We start from the raw sequence: 15,531 nt of genomic DNA, 5'->3' as shown, positions 1-15,531 counted from the left end.
TATACGCACTGCTTCTTCTTTGCTTTGTCCAACTTCCTCGCTGCCCACTGAAGGGCGTCCACACTGTGTCTGCTGGCACTGGCAAAGATGCTCTCACAGACAGCTTCTGAGGAAGTCATCAGAAGAAGAGAAATCCTTGCCACAGTGGCTAAAATCTGAGGGGATTGGAAGGGAGGAAATGAATTCAATAGTTGGTTCTGGGAAAGACTGAACTGCTGGCAGACTTGAAGGTCGGGAAACTTTAGAAAGTCAAGGTTGCCTAGATGCATTTCCTTTTCTGATAACCTTCATACTTATTATATTGCAGGCTAAAACTTGGAGAGGTGCTTCCCTTCTGGCAGGACAGGTAAGTGACGCTGCTTCCCATTGTGTCTTTTGTTTGTAGGCAGGCTGCATTCTCGCCTGACGAAATATTTACCTACTGTGTACCACAAGAGATGAGAATTATTTAACGTCCCTCTCATGGTTAAACAACCTAGGCTTCGTCTTGACTCTTGATGGTGGAACACTTGCTATGGCCCTGGCATTGTAGGGGACTTAGCTAGGTAGTCCCAACCCAAGCAAGTGACAAGGATACTACCTAATACCATTAGTATTTTGAGGTGCATTTGGAAAACCAACAGTTGGGTGAAGTTATTGGCATATTTGACTTTCTTTTGAAGCTACCATTGAAGCTTCCAATTCTAAATAATATATCCAGAAGTACTAAGAAAAGCCTTCACCCAGCTCCTTCCCTTATCGACATTCAACCTCAAAGAATTAAACTCTTATTTCTGCCCTCACAGGTGTGGAACCCAAAAGAAGATGATAGGGTGTTAAGAGTCTAGACCCCTAGAGCACAGAACAATAACCTTCACAAATTTCATCTATCCTTGATCCTCTGGCGTGGATACTAAGAGAGCCACCCATGCGTTTTCACTTCCTTGTAAGTAGCATGGAAACATGCAATCTTGCCCTCTAAATTTCAGGTGAATTGCCATAAAGTTTTCGAAAACCCAAACAGAGCTGACAATGAACCATATTTATTCTTTTTATAAATGATTATGGATTATGTTGAGCCAGAAATCTAGTTGTCCATTGTCAGAACAAAACAAAACAAACTATGAATATTTTTGGTATTAATTGCAATGCCTTCCTTCATCTTGGAAACTGGGTGGTGTTGAGTTCATTTGAAGAAACATGACATGAGAGGTGATACGAAGAGAAGGTTCAGGAATCAGGCACACAGAACCCAACTCCTGTCCCTGTCAATGTCCTCTGGGATACCTGGTGATGTATATGGACCAAAATGAAGCTTGGCCTGTGTGTTGCTTTTTGTTGTCCAAGAAAATATGGAAGGAGCTGGTGGTCATGCGACATACATCACAAAATCCTCCAGAGCATTGACAATTCCAGGACAACTTGAAGGTCAATACTGGGCACTGTAAGATGGAGAGGAACATACATGGAAGACAGGGAACAGGAGGAGGAAGTGTAAAGGCGGGTTAACATGAAGAGCATAGAATCAAAACCGCAAATTAGGATGTTGAAAAAATCTTATCTAGATAGGAAAAAAAGTCATTTTGCTTTCTTGAATGTTTTCTCTATTCTTACCAAATCTTTGTTGTAAAGATTAAATACATAAGTTCAGGGAACATTCACAGGTGCCCGATTTGGGGCCAGTGACACCCACCAAAGGCAATGTGTTGACCTCTATTTTTCTTATATGGTGTCAAAGGGGAAAGGCTCTTTAATCCTGTCCTCTGTGTTTCCCCAGAAACTTTGACAGAATGAGCTACATGCCTCCTGAACTTCCTTGTCAAGGCCCAGGAGACTAGCTCTCTGGGGTTTCACTTGGTAGGTGAAAACTCATGTGTTGAGCGAAGGCCTTTCTGGATCTATGATGACAACAGGTCTCTGAGGACGTTGACTGACTTGAACAGATGCGATCTGAGGTGCAGATATGAGGTCCTCGTGAGACCCATGAGGATTTCAGAGCCTGCCGTGCACTCTTCCCTCTTCAGAGAGGATGAGAACTGTGCAGTATGGCATCAGATTCTGAGATTTTTCGAAAAGGCCTCATAACAGTACCCATACTTGGTTTGATACAATCTTCATTGCTTTCTATTTTCAAAGAGATAGAAATGATTCCAAGTGATAGGGAGACAATCTTTACTATAGGAGTAGGCACATATATCAGGTAGAGATGACTGTAGGTGCAAATGACGTACTCAAAAAATATGTAAGAACTGATGAATTCGAATGTGCTGCTCATTCCTAGTCTCCGGCGATGTACCTTGCACATATGTGGTAAAGTGTCAGGAGGAGAGGTTAGGGCTCATGCCAGTAGTCCCAAGAATATTGGAGGACAAGGACTGCCCTCGCACTTTACCCAAAGTTGTGTAAAGGCTGACGTATAACTAATAATTAAAGGATCATTCAATTTATATAGAGGGAAAATTGAAATGGTCTTTCCTGTTGGAGGCTGGGTAAATTCTAGATAATAATGGCTAGGTGAGAAGCCAGGGCACCTGTTGGAGACATTCCCTAGTTTTATTGGTGTTCATCATTTATGTCTTAGCTGCCAAAATCTTCCAGAGCATGTTGTGTTTACCTATCTCTCTCTCGCATGGAAACCATATCAGTTGATCCATCATGAGAAATGACAATTGGGTTTGCTTTCTGTTATTTGTTGTTGTTGTTTCTGTTTTCCTCCTGGGTACATTCATCCTCTGATTGCCGCTCTCACACAGATGCAAATCATCTATTCTAACAAAATTTGCGTTTTACCCAAGATCTATGAAAACAACTATTCCTTTATGAAACAAGGAAAGATATTTCTAAAGAACATGTTGCTAGCTGGTAGACCCACAGTCCTGATAATGGATCAGATGCGCTAACTCTTCAATGAAACAAGAAAGAACCACACACTGAATCTTCTTAACATCCTCATGATGAACACAATTAATTCAGATATGACACACACATATATGTATATATATATATATATATATATATATATATATATATATCTTACTACTAACAGACTTTTATGAAGCTGGAGCATAGGACTCTTGGTAACACTTGCTGGATACACAATTTCTAAAGCCATGGTTGAAGCTTGAATATCCAATCAAGGACATCATGTAATCTCAGATGTGTAGTACAACATACTCGATAAAAAGCAACCCAGTGTATTTGACCACGGGCTAGTCAGTTAGTGCGTAGAAAACATCTTCTTTTCATCAGATTTAACCTGAAGCATGGTAGATGATTCCAACGCTCTTCCAAGTGGAAGTCTTGAGTTCCATGAATCGAGACATGGTAACATACATGTAGACAAAGAGGCACCTTTGGATTCCCCTCTCTTCCAAGATGAGGTTGCATGGCATGGAAGAAATCTAAAGTCAATTATAGAATACTCTGTTGGATAAACAAGGAAAGAATTCCATGCACAGAGCATAAATTTCAATGACACCCTGAAATCTCAAAGATACCATAGGGCTTACAGACTTTCACCTCTGTGCAACTTGTTCGTTTTGACTTTGAGAAACGAGGAGGAGTTAAGAATGACCATACTGCAATGCTATAGGCAGTGCCTCTTCTTTGCTTTGTTGAACTTCCTTGCTGCCCACTGAGAGGCGTCCACACTGAGTCTGCTGGCACTAGCAAAGATGCTCTCACAGACAGCTTTTGAGGAAGCCATCAGAAGAAGAGAAATTTTTGCCACAGTGGCTAAAATCTGAGGGGATTGGAAGGGAGGAAATGAATTCAATAGTTGGATCTGGGAAATACTGAACGGCTGGCAGACTTGAAGGTCGGGACACTTTAGAAAGTCAAGGTTGCCTAGACGCATTTCCTTTTCTGATAACCTTCATACTTATTATGTTGCAGGCTAAAACTTGGAGAGGTGCTTCCCTTCTGGCAGGACAGGTAAGCAGTGACGCTGCTTCCCATGGTGTCTTTTGTTTGTAGGCAGGCTGCAGTCTCGGCTGACTAAATATTTACCTACTGTGTACCTCTAGAGATGAGAATCATTTGACGTCCCTCTTATGGCTAAACAACCTAGGCTTCATCTTGCCTCTTGCTGGTGGAACACTTGTTATGGCCCTGGCATTGTAGGGGACTTAGCTAGGTAGTTCCAACCCAAGCAAGTGACAAGGATACTACCTAATACCATTAGTATGTTGATGTGCATTTGGAAAACCATTAGTTGGGTGAAGTTATTGGACTATGTGACTTTCTTTTGTAGCTACCCTTGAAGCTTCCAATTCTAAATAATATATCCAGAAGTACTAAGAAAAGCCTTCTCCCAGCTCCTTCACTTATGGACATACAAGCTCAAAGAATTAAACTCTTCTTTCTGCCCTGACAGGTGTGGAACCCAAAGGAAGATGATAGGGTGTTAGGAGTCTAGACCCCTAGAGCACAGAACAATAACCCTCACAAATTTCATCTATCCTTGATCCTCTGGCGTGGATACTAAGAGAGCAACCCATGCGTTTTCACGTCCTTGTAAGTAGCATGGAAACTTGCAATCTTGCCCTCTAAAATTCAGGTGAATTGCCATAAAGTTTTCGCAGCCCCAAACAGAGCTGACAATGAACCATAATTATTCTTTTTATAAATGATTATGGATTATGTTGAGCCAGAAATCTAGTTGTCCATTGTCGGAAAAATCAAAACAAAACAAAACAAAACGAAGAATATTTTTGGTATTAAATGCAATGCCTTCCTTCATCTTGGAAACTGGGTGGATTTGAGTTCATTTGAAGAAACATGACATGAGAGGTGATAAGAAGAGAAGGTTCAGGAATCAGGAACACAGAACCCAACTCCTGTCCCTGTCAATGTCCTGTGGGATACCTGGAAATGTATATGGACCAAAATGTAGCTTCGCTTGTGTGTTCCAATTTGTTGTCCAAGGAAATATGGAACGAGCTGGTGGTCATGTGACATACATCACAAAATCCTCCAGAGCATTGACAATTGCAGGACAACTGGAAGGCTCAATACTGGGCACTGTAAGATGGAGAGGAACATACATGGAAGAAAGGAACAGGAGGAGGAATCCTACAGTAGGGTTAAGAGGAAGAGCATAGAATCAAAACCGCAAATTAGGATGTTGAAAAAATATTATCTAGATAGGAACAAAGTCATTTTGCTTACTTGAATGTTTTCTCTATTCTTACCAAAATCTATGTTGTAAAGATTAAGTACATAATTTCAGGGAACATTCACAGCTACCCGATTTGGGGCCAGTGACACCCACCAAATGCAATGTTTTGACCTCTATTTTTCTCATATGGTGTCAGAGGGGAAAGGCTCTTCATTCCTGTCACTGTGTTCCCCCACCACCTTTGACAGAATGAGCTACATGCCTCCTGCACAATTTTGAACTTCCTTGTCAAGGCCCAGGAGTCTAGCTCTCTGGGGTTTCACTTGGTAGGTGAAAACTCATGTGTTGAGCGAAGGCCTTTCTGGATCTATGATGACAACAGGTATCTGAGGACGTTGACTGACTTGAGCAGATGTAATCTGAGGTCCAGACATGAGGACCTTGTGAGACCCATGAGGATTTCAGAGCCTGCCTGGCACTCTTCCCTCTTCAGAGAGGATGAGAACGGTGCAGTTTGGCATCAGATTCTGAGATTTTTCGAAAAAGGCCTCATAAAATACCCATACTTGGTTTGATACATTCTTCATTGCTTTCTATTTTCAAAGAGATTGAAATGATTCCAAGTGATAGGGAGACAGCCTTTTCTATAAGAGTAGGCACATATATCAGGTAGAGATGACTGTAGGTGCAAATGATATACTCAAAAAATATCTAAGAACTGATGAATTCGAACGTGGTGCTCATTCCTAGTGTCGGTCGATGTACCCTTGCACATATGTGGTAAAGTGTCAGGAGCGGATTTTATGGCTCATGCCAGTAGTCCCAAGAATATTGGAGGACAATGACTGCCCTCGCCCTTTACCCAAAGTTGTGTAAAGGCTGACGTATAACAAATAATTCCAGGACCATTCAATTTATATAGAGGGAAAATTGAAATGGTCTTTCCTGTTGGAGGCTGGGTAAATTCTAGATAATAATGGCTAGGGGATAAGCCAGGGCACCTGTTTGAGACATTCCCTAGTTTTATTGGTGTTCTTCAATTATGCCTTAGCTGCCAAAATCTTCCAGAGCATGTTGTGTTTAACAATCTCTCTCTCACGCATGTTAACCATCTCAGTTGATCCATCATGGAAATGACAATTGGGCTTTGCTTTCTGTTATTTCTTGTTGTTGTTTCTGTTTTCCACCTGCGTACATTCTTACTCTTATTGCAGCTCTCACACAGATGCACATCATCTCTTCTAACAAAATTTGCGTGTTACCCAAGATCTATGAAAACAACTATTCCTTTAAAAACAAGGAAAGATATTTCTAAAGAACATGTTGCTAGCTGGTAGACCCACAGTCCTGATAATGGAGCAGACACGCTAACTCTCCAATGAAACAAGAACGAACTACACACTGAATCTTCTTAATATCCTCATGATGAACATAATTAATTCAGAACTGACACACACACACAGATATATATATATATATATATATATATATATATATATATATATATCTTACTACTAACAGACATTTAAGAAGCAGGAGGATAGGACTCTTGGTAACTCTTGCTGGATACAAAATTTCTACAACCATGGTTGAAATTTGAATATCCAATCAAGGACATCATGTAATCTCAGATGTGTAGTACAACATATTCTATTAAAAAGCAACCCATGAGTATTTGACCACAGGCTAGTCTGTGGTGCATACAAAACATCTACTTTTCATCAGATTTAACCTGAAGCATGGTAGATGATTCCAACGCTCTTCCAAGTGGAAGACTTGAGTTCCGTGAATCGAGACATGGTAACATACATGTAGACAAAAAGGCACCTTTGGATTCCCCTCTCATCCAAGATGAGGTTGCATGGCATGGAAGAAATCTATAGTAAATTATGGAATACTCTGTTGGATAAACAATGAAAAAATTCCATGCACAGAGGATAAATTTCAATGACACCCTGAAATCTCAAATATACCATAGGGCTTACTGACTTTCACCTCTGTGCAACTTGTTCGTTTTGACTTTGAGAAACGAGGAGGAGTTAAGAATGACCATACTGCAATGCTATAGGCAGTGCCTCTTCTTTGCTTTGTTGAACTTCCTTGCTGCCCACTGAGAGGCGTCCACACTGTGTCTGCTGGCACTGGCAAAGATGCTCTCACAGACAGCTTTTGAGGAAGCCATCAGAAGAAGAGAAATTTTTGCCACAGTGGCTAAAATCTGAGGGGATTGGAAGGGAGGAAATGAGTTCAATAGTTGGTTCTGGGAAATACTGAACGGCTGGCAGACTTGAAGTTCGGGACACTTTAGAAAGTCAAGGTTGCCTAGACGCATTTCCTTTTCTGATAACCTTCATACTTATTATGTTGCAGGTTAAAACTTGGAGAGGTGCTTCCCTTCTGGCAGGACAGGTAAGCAGTGACGCTGCTTCCCATGGTGTCTTTTGTTTGTAGGCAGGCTGCAGTCTCGGCTGACTAAATATTTACCTACTGTGTACCTCTAGAGATGAGAATCATTTGACTTCCCTCTTATGGCTAAACAACCTAGGCTTCATCTTGCCTCTTGCTGGTGGAACACTTGTTATGGCCTTTGCATTGTAGGGGACTTAGCTAGGTAGTCCCAACCCAAGCAAGGATACTACCTATTACCATTAGCATGTTGAGGTGCATTTGGAAAACCAACAGTTGGGTGAAGTTATTGGCATATTTGACTTTCTTTTGAAGCTACAATTGAAGCTTCCAATTCTAAATAATATATCCAGATATACTAAGAAAAGTCTTTTCCCAGCTCCTTCCCTTATCGACATTCAAGCTCAAAGAATTAAACTCTTATTTCTGCCCTGGCAGGTTGGAACCCAAAGGAAGATGATAGGGTGTTAGGAGTCTAGACCCCTAGAGCACAGAACAATAACCCTCACAAATTTCATCTATCCTTGTTCCTCTGGCGTGGATACTAAGAGAGCGACCAATGTATTTTCAAGTCCTTGTAAGTAGCATGGAAACTTGCAATCTGCCCTCCAAAATTCAGGTGAATTGCCGTAAAGTTTTCGTAGCCCCAAACATGACATGAGAGGTGATAAGAAGAGCAGGTTCAGGAATCAGGCACACAGAATCCAACTCCTGTCCCTGTCAATGTCCTTTGGGATACCTGGTGATATATATGGATCAAAATGTAGCTTGGTTTCTCTGTTCCAATTTGTGTCCAAGGAAATATGGAATGAGCTGGTGGTCATGTGACATACATCACAAAATCCTCCAGAGCATTGACAATTGCAGGACAACTGGAAGGCTCAATACTGGGCACTGAAAGATAGAGAGGAACATACATGGAAGACAGGGAACAGGAGGAAGAATCCTAAAGGAGGGTAAAGAGGAAGAGCATAGAATCAAAACCGCAAATTAGGATGTTGAAAAAATCTTATCTAGATAGGAACAAAGTCATTTTGCTTACTTGAATGTTTTCTCTATTCTTGCCAAAATCTCTGTTGTAAAGATTAAGTACAGAATTTCAGGGAACATTGAGAGGCACCCGATTTGGGGGCAGTGACACCCACCGAATGCAATGTTTTGACCTCTATTTTTCTCATATGGGGTCAAAGGGGAAAGGCTCTTTAATCCTGTCCTCTGTGTTTCCCCACCACCTTTGACAGAATGAACTACATGCCTCCTGCTCAGTTTTGAACTTCCTTGTCAAGGCCCAGTAGTCTAGCTCTCTGGGGTTTCATTTGGTAGGTGAAAACTCATGTGTTGATCAAAGGCCTTTCTGGATCTATGATGACAACAGGTATCTGAGGACGTTGACTGACTTGAACAGATGCGATATGAGGTCCAGATATGAGGTCCGTGTGAGACCCATGAGGATTTCAGAGTCTGCCTGGCACTCTTCCCTCTTCAGAGAGGATGAGAACTGTGCAGTTTGGCATCAGATTCTGAGATTTTTCGAAAAAGGCCTCATAACAGTACCCATACATGGTTTGATACATTCTTCATTGCGTTCTATTTTCCAAGAGATTGAAATGATTTCAAATGATAGGGAGAGAGCCTTTACTATAGGAGTAGGCACATATATCAGGTAGAGATGACTGTAAGTGCAAATGATGTACTCAAAAACTGTCTAGGAACTGATGAATTCGAACGTGCTGCTCATTCCTAGTCTCGGTCGATGTACCCTTGCACATATGTAGTAAAGTGTCAGGAGGGGATGTTATGGATCATGCCAGTAGTCCCAAGAATATTGGAGGACAATATATGCCCTCGCCATTTACCCAAAGTTGTGTAAAGGCTGACGTATAACAAATAATTCCAGGACCATTCAATTTATATAGAGGGAAATTTGAAATGATCTTTCCTGTTGGAGCCTGGGTAAATTCTACATAATAATGGCTAGGTGATAAGCCAGGGCACCTGTTTGAGACATTCCCTAGTTTTATTGGTGTTTATCAAGTATGTCTTAGCTGCCAAAATATTCCAGAGCATGTTGTGTTTACCTATCTCTCTCTCGCATGGAAACCCTCTCAGTTGATCCATCATGAGAAATGACAATTGGGCTTGGCTTTCTGTTATTCGTTGTTTTTGTTTCTATTTTCCTCCTTGGTACATTCATCCTCTTATTGCTGTACTCACACAGATGCAAATCATCTCTTTTAACAAAATTTGCGTGTTACCCAATATCTATGAAAACAACTATTCCTTTAAAAAACAAAGGAAAGATATGTCTATAGAACATGTTGCTAGCTGGTAGACCCACAGTCCTGATAATGGATCAGACGCGCTAATTTTCCAATGAAACAAGAAAGAACCACACACTGAATCTTCTTAATATCCTCATGATGAACACAATTAATTCAAAACTGACACACACACACACACACATATATATAAATATATATATATATATATATACATATATATATCTTACTACTAACAGACTTTTAGGAAGCAGGAGCATAGGACTTTTGGTAACACTTGCTGGATACACAATTTCTAAAGCCATGGTTGACGCTTGAATATCCAATCAAGGACATCATGTAATCTCAGATTTGTAGTACAACATACTCGATAAAAAGCAACCCATGAGTATTTGACCACGGGCTAGTCAGTTAGTGAGTAGAAAACATCTTCTTTTCATCAGATTTAACCTGAAGCATGGTAGATGATTCCAACGCTCTTCCAAGTGGAATACTTGAGTTCCATGAATCGATACATGGTAACATACATATAGACAAAAAGGCACCTTTGGATTCCCCTCTCTTCCAAGATGAGGTTGCATGGCAGGGAAGAAATATAAAGTCAATTATGGAACACTCTGTTGGATAAACATGAGAGAATTCCATGCACAGAGGACAAATTTCAATGACACCCTGAAATCTCAAAGATACCATAGGGCTTATTGACTTTCACCTCTGTGCAACTTGTTCATTTTGACTTTGAGAAACCAGGAGTTAAGAATGACCATACTGTACAGTATGACTCATGGCTAATGCCCTGGTGGTAGCTCCAACAGCTGTCAATGAGATGGTAGTAACAATGGTGGCTGTAGTTCCAAGATCCCTTTTCTGTCTGAAGAGAGTCATAGCGTGAGGGGCATCAATGGGCACAGGCACCCAGCGAGGCATGCGAGTAACCAGGGCATACCTAAATTTACTAGCATTCCAGCATTGGGCAAAAAAGCAAGTATCATTACCACAATTACTTGACTCTATCTGGCTAATAATGAATAAAAATGCGGGATATAGACAAACAGGTGTGGGCTTATAGGAAATATTATGAGAAGCCTTAACCCCTCGTTGGAACATCCTGCGTCAGTTCTAGAACTAGCAGTGGTGGTGTCCGAGGTCTGAGTAAGTTCAGGAGACCATTGCCCCCAGGGGCGAGACGTGCTCCATGCCAATTGACTAACTCCATGTTTTCCTCCAATTTTGAAATTCATTTAAGGTTATTAAATTATTTTTTTCCTTTTTTCTTAAATTTTTCATCAATTACACTTTATTCATTCTGCATCCCCCCATTAGCCCCTCCCTCCTCTCCTCCCAATCCCACCCTCCCTCCTCCCTCTGCTTGCATGCCACTCCCCAAGTCCACTAATAGGGGAGGATCTCCTCTCCTTTCTTATTGTAGTCTGTCAGTTCAGACCCTGAATAATCATTAAGCCAATGTAGCTCATGCCTTTGTTGTACATAAAGGAATTAATGCTCAACTAAAAGGAAGCTTGATGGTGTTCAATCAGAGGATTGACCTCTTGTAGGAGCAAATAGATACCCTATGGCAAATCGCTCAACCTGGCTGTCAATGAAAGTATGCTGGACTTTGTGTCACTAGCATACAACATGAGAATTTTTCCTGTGCTGCAAATCTGTCTAAACAATTGTCGAGCTATATTTTAGATAATTGGACTGGAGAATTCGATACTACGATGGAGCAGCTGAGAGTGGCCATTGTCACAGTAAATTCTACCAGAGTGGACGCAGGACTAGCCACAGGATTATCAACATGGATTGCTGCAGCAATGAACCATCTGAAGGAATGGGCGGGCATGGGAGTGTTAGCAGGCCTTCTGGTGTTGGTCTCCTTGGTTTGCCTGTGGTATATATGCAAGATTAGAGTCTCACAACAGTGTGATGCAGCCATGATCATTCAGGCCTTTACAGCCATGAAGCAGGACATTCTCCCCAAGCATGGTTGGATACCATAAAAAGCTAAAATGATAAGCTCAGGATGCGAGGCTAAGCACTGCACTCAGGGTCAGCCTCTTTGGACCCAGAGAAGAGCATGTCTGATTGGATGCAGGTTGATGCCCCAGGTCCCGCCTCTGAGAAAAAGGTATCGGACGGGTCTGATGCTCTTTGGGTGGATGACACCTAAATGAACATCTGTACAAAGTCCCAATTTATTTCTAATATCAGAGATCAGACCTCTACTCTTGCCTGATGCGTCTAAAACAAAAAGGGGGAACTGTAGAGAGCTGCGGAATGCTATGCCTTAAAGATGGAGCTGGTTTCCGCCTTCCACCTTCCTGATGGTGAGTGCTCTCTGTCACGAACAACTCCACATTTGGCTAAGGCCGAGGATCTGGCTTGCTTCCATGTATGTGGACCTATCTGCATTGCCCCCGTGGCACGCCTGGGTTGGCTACCCAGAGGCTATTTAAGCTGTGGGCTGACTTTCCCCAGGGTCCGAGGATTCTTCAATGTTCCTGAATAAACAGCATTGAAAAAAAAAAAAGAATGACCATACTGCAATGCTATAGGCAGTGCCTCTTCTTTGCTTTGTCCAACTTCCCTGCTGCCCACTGAGAGGCGTCCACACTGTGTCTGCTGGCACTGGCAAAGATGCTCTCACAGACAGCTTTTGAGGAAGCCATCAGAAGAAGTGAAATTCTTGCCACAGTGGCTAAAATCTGAGGGGATTGGAAGGGAGAAAATGAATTCAATAGTTGGTTCTGGGAAAGACTGAACGGCTGGAAGACTTGAAGGTCGGGACACATTAGAAAGTCAAGGTTGCCTAGACGCATTTCCTTTTCTGATAACCTTCATACTTATTATGTTGCAGGCTAAAACTTGGAGAGGTGCTTCGCTTCTGGCAGGACAGGTAAGCAGTGACGCTGCTTCCCATGGTGTCTTTTGTTTGTAGGCAGGCTGAAATCTCGGCTGACTAAATATTTACCTACTGTGTACTTTTAGAGATGAGATTTATTTGACGTCCCTCTCATGGCTAAACAACCTAGGCTTCATCTTGCCTCTTGCTGGAGGAACTCTTGCTATGGCCCTGGCTTTGTAGGGGACTTAGCTAGGTAGTCCCAACCCAAGCAAGTGACAAGGATACTACCTAATAACATTAGTATGTTGAGGTGCATTTGGAAAACCAACAGTTGGGTGAAGTTATTGGCATATTTGACTTTGTTTTGAAGCTACCATTGAAGCTTCCAATTCTAAATAATATATCCAGAAGTACTAAGAAAAGCCTTCTCCCAGCTCCTTCACTTATCGACAATCAATCTCAATGAATTAAACTCTTCTTTCTGCCCTGACAGGTGTGGAACCCAAAGGAAGATGATACGGTGTTAGGAGTCTCGACCCCTAGAGCACAGAACAATAACCCTCACAAATTTCATCTATCCTTGATTCTCTTGAGTGGATACTAAGAAAGCAACCCATGCGTTTTCACGTCCTTGTAAGTAGCATGGAAACTTGCAATCTTGCCCTCTAAAATTCAGGTGAATTGCCATAAAGTTTTCGCAGCCCCAAACAGAGCTGACAATGAACCATAATTTTTCGTTTTATAAATGATTATGGATTATCTTGAGCCAGAAATCTAGTTATCCATTGTCAGAAAAAAACAAAACAAAACAAAGAATATTTTTGGTATTAAATGCAATGCCTTCCTTCATCTTGGAAACTGGGTGGTTTTGAGTTCATTTGAAGAAAAATGACATGAGAGGTGATAAGAAGAGCAGGTTCAGGAATCAGGCACACAGAATCCAACTCCTGCCCCTGTCAATGTCCTGTGGGATACCTGGTGATGTATATGGACCAAAATGTAGCTTGGTTTGTGTGTTCCAATTTGTTGTCCAAGGAAATATGGAACGAGCTGGTGGTCATGTGACATACATCACAAAATCCTCCAGAGCATTGAAAATTGCAGGAAAACGGGAAGGCTCAATACTGGGCACTGTAAGATGGAGAGGAACATACATGGAAGACAGGGAACAGGAGGAGGAATCCTAAAGGAGGGTAAAGAGGAAGAGATTAGAATCAAAACCGCAAATTAGGATGTTGAAAAAATCTTATCTAGATAGGAACAAAGTCATTTGGCTTACTTGAATGTTTTCTCTATTCTTACCAAAATCTCTGTTGTAAAGATTAAGTACATAAGTTCAGGGAATATTCACAGGTACCTGATTTGTGGCCAGTGACACCCAAAAAATGCAATGTTTTGACCTCTATTTTTCTCATATGGTGTCAAAGGGGAAAGGCTCTTTAATCCTGTCCTCTGTGTTTCCCCACACCCTTTGACAGAATGAGCTACATGCCTCCTGCACAGTTTTGAACTTCCTTGTCTAGGCCCAGGAGTCTAGCTCTCTGGGGTTTCACTTGGTAGGTGAAAACTCATGTGTTGAGCGAAGGCGTTTCTGGATCTCTGATGAAAACAGTATCTGAGGACGTTGACTGACTTGAACAGATGCGATCTGAGGTCCAGATATGAGGTCCTCGTGAGACCCATGAGGATTTCAGAGCCTGCCTGGCACTCCTCCCTCTACAGACAGGATGAGAACTGTGCAGTTTGGCATCAGATTCGGAGACTTTTCGAAAAAGGCCTCATAACAGTACATACACTTGGTTTGATACATTCTTCATTGCTTTCTATTTTCAAAGAGAATGAAATGATTCCAAGTGATAGGGAGACAGCCTTTACTATAGGAGTAGGCATATATATCAGGTAGAGATGACTGTAGGTGCAAAAGACGTAACCAAAATATATCTAAGAACTGATGAATTCGAACGTGCTGCTCATTCCTAGTCTCGGTCGATGTACCCTTGCACATATGTGGTAAAGTGTCAGGAGGGGACGTTATGGCTCATGCCAGTAGTCCCAAGAATATTGGAGGACAATGACTGCCCTCGCCCTTTACCCAAAGTTGTGTAAAGGCTGACATATAACAAATAATTCCAGCATCATTCAATTTATATAGAGGGAAAATTGAAATGGTCTTTCCTGTTGGAGGCTGGGTAAATTCTAGATAATAATGGCTAGGTGAGAAGCCAGGGTACCTGTTGGAGACATTCCCTAGTTTTATTGGTGTTCATCATTTATGACTTAGCTGCCAAAATCTTCCAGAGCATGTTGTGTTTACTTATCTCTCTCTCGCATGGAAACCATCTCAGTTGATCCAAAATGAGAAATGACAATTGGGCTTTGCTTTCTGTTATTTGTTGTTGTTTCTGTTTTCCTCCTGGGTACATTCATCCTCTTATTGCCGCTCTCACACAGATGCAAATCATCTATTCTAACAAAATTTGCGTTTAACCCAAGTTCTATGAAAACAACTATTCCTTTAAAAAACAAAGGAAAGATATTTCTAAAGAACATATTGCTATCTGGTAGACCCACAGTCCTGATAATGGATCAGACATGCTAACTCTCCAATGAAACAAGAAAGAACCACACACTGAATCTTTTTAACATCCTCATGATGAACACAATTAATTGAGAACTGACACACACACACACACACTAATATATATACGCATATATATATATATATATCTTGCTACTAACAGACTATTAGGAAGCAGGAGCATAGGACTCGTGGTAACATTTGTTGGATACACAATTTTTAAAGCCATGGTTGAAGCTTGAATATCCAATCAAGGACATCATGTAATCTCAGATGTGTAGTACAACATCCTCGATAAAAAGCAACCCATGAGTATTTGACC

The 15,531-nt window shown here is 41.4% G+C and overlaps 4 non-coding genes across 4 annotated transcripts; all 4 read left to right on the top strand.

Moving 5' to 3' along the window:
- Positions 1-1,873: 1,873 nt before the first annotated feature.
- LOC132647436 (small nucleolar RNA SNORD109A) lies at positions 1,874-1,938 on the top strand. The gene has a single exon (XR_009585804.1). It is a non-coding gene; the product is annotated as a small nucleolar RNA SNORD109A (small nucleolar RNA).
- A 3,523-nt stretch (positions 1,939-5,461) lies between these two features.
- LOC132647615 (small nucleolar RNA SNORD109A) lies at positions 5,462-5,526 on the top strand. Its single transcript, XR_009585962.1, has one exon. It is a non-coding gene; the product is annotated as a small nucleolar RNA SNORD109A (small nucleolar RNA).
- Positions 5,527-8,860: 3,334 nt separating this feature from the next.
- Positions 8,861-8,925, top strand: LOC132647359 (small nucleolar RNA SNORD109A). Its single transcript, XR_009585727.1, has one exon. It is a non-coding gene; the product is annotated as a small nucleolar RNA SNORD109A (small nucleolar RNA).
- A 5,299-nt stretch (positions 8,926-14,224) lies between these two features.
- LOC132647416 (small nucleolar RNA SNORD109A) lies at positions 14,225-14,288 on the top strand. Its single transcript, XR_009585784.1, has one exon. It is a non-coding gene; the product is annotated as a small nucleolar RNA SNORD109A (small nucleolar RNA).
- Positions 14,289-15,531: the final 1,243 nt, after the last annotated feature.

Source organism: Meriones unguiculatus, chromosome 14 (genome assembly GCF_030254825.1).
Source record: "Meriones unguiculatus strain TT.TT164.6M chromosome 14, Bangor_MerUng_6.1, whole genome shotgun sequence".
Classification (NCBI taxonomy): domain Eukaryota; kingdom Metazoa; phylum Chordata; class Mammalia; order Rodentia; family Muridae; genus Meriones; species Meriones unguiculatus.
This window is presented reverse-complemented; position numbering and strand designations above follow the sequence as displayed.